A 1475-nucleotide genomic window follows, 5' to 3' on the forward strand; every position below is an offset into this window, starting at 1 on the left:
ATATATATATATATATATATATATATATATATATATATATATATATATATACACATATACACACACACACCACACAACAATGCATAACAGAGCACATATACATGCATACAAAAGACACAATTATTGTATTGTAATGAAAGATTATCGATAGAAAAAATGAACTGGACTGTGTGACATTTAGTGGGACATTAAACAGATGTCGATAGAGAACAGGATACAACTGCAATAACAATCAGAGCAACGACAACAACAACAATAACAAAAATGGTTAAAAACGACAGTAATAATTGCAAGAACTACAGCAGCAGTAATGATGATGATGATGATGAAGGTAACAGCAACAGCATCAGAAAGATGAACAATAGTTTCTGTTGTATTGCAATCACTAACAAGGGAAACGTGTCAGAGGTTTCAATCAACAAGGACAGAATATAAAGAAGAAGAGATTGCATGTGAGAGATCTCAATAACTGTCTCAATGAACCAAGAAAGACTGAATATAAAGAAGACATTGTAAGAGGTATCAATGACTTATTATCTATTGGTAGAGACTCTATATTTTGTTATGCAACTCTAACATGCTACCAAGTATATCAAAGGTTTTATAAATCAAGGCTGTGTCCTACGTTTTTGTGTTAGCAATGCATTGTTTTCATTTTCAAGTGTATCTCGACAGATATTCTATAGAAATTAGAGACAGCACTGAAGGTTTTAAGACATTGCAAGTGAGAATTATCAATGACATTTCTTACTGGTAGGGACACTGTATTTTGTTATGCAACTGTAATACGCTACTAAGTATATTAAAGGTTTTATAAATCAATGCTGTGTTCTATGTTTTTGTGTTAGCAGTGTGACTCAGTCACTTGAAAGTTATCTCTACAGATATTCTATGAAATTTAGAGACAGCACTGAAAGTTACAATGAACATATCTATGTAAACAATGTGATGAAAGATAGAAAAATAGCTAATGGGTGTATATGCATATTTCAAGAGTTGTTGCTCCTTCTTCAGCACCACATCCAACCAATTGACTGTCCATGAACACATTGCAATTTTCCATGTTTTCTGGATAAGACACTTGGCCATAGTGACACCAATATAACAGGATCCAATGTGTCCAAGGACTGCATCAGGCTCCAATCTCTGCTTTGACATGGTTTTTAAGGCTGGATGGGATGCTTTCAATCATGTGTCTGTTTGATCAGTAATAATTTGGATGTATTCAATATCAACAATAACAAAAACAGCAAGAAGCAAAAAAAAAAAAAATGAGTACTTTTTTCTTTTTTTTTTTCTAAATAATAAAATAACAATAAGATAAAGTTCTCAAAGAAGAGAAAGTGCTGAATCCCACAAAAGATGGTTGGACTAATCAATAGGTTCAGCAGCTTGAATTACAGTTGCAGTAAATCTTAATCTTTTACTACACTACAATCTGTTTTGTCATTCATTTATTTAGAAGACATACTTAC

The sequence above is a fragment of the Octopus bimaculoides genome, chromosome 26 (genome assembly GCF_001194135.2).
Source record: "Octopus bimaculoides isolate UCB-OBI-ISO-001 chromosome 26, ASM119413v2, whole genome shotgun sequence".
NCBI classification, from domain to species: domain Eukaryota; kingdom Metazoa; phylum Mollusca; class Cephalopoda; order Octopoda; family Octopodidae; genus Octopus; species Octopus bimaculoides.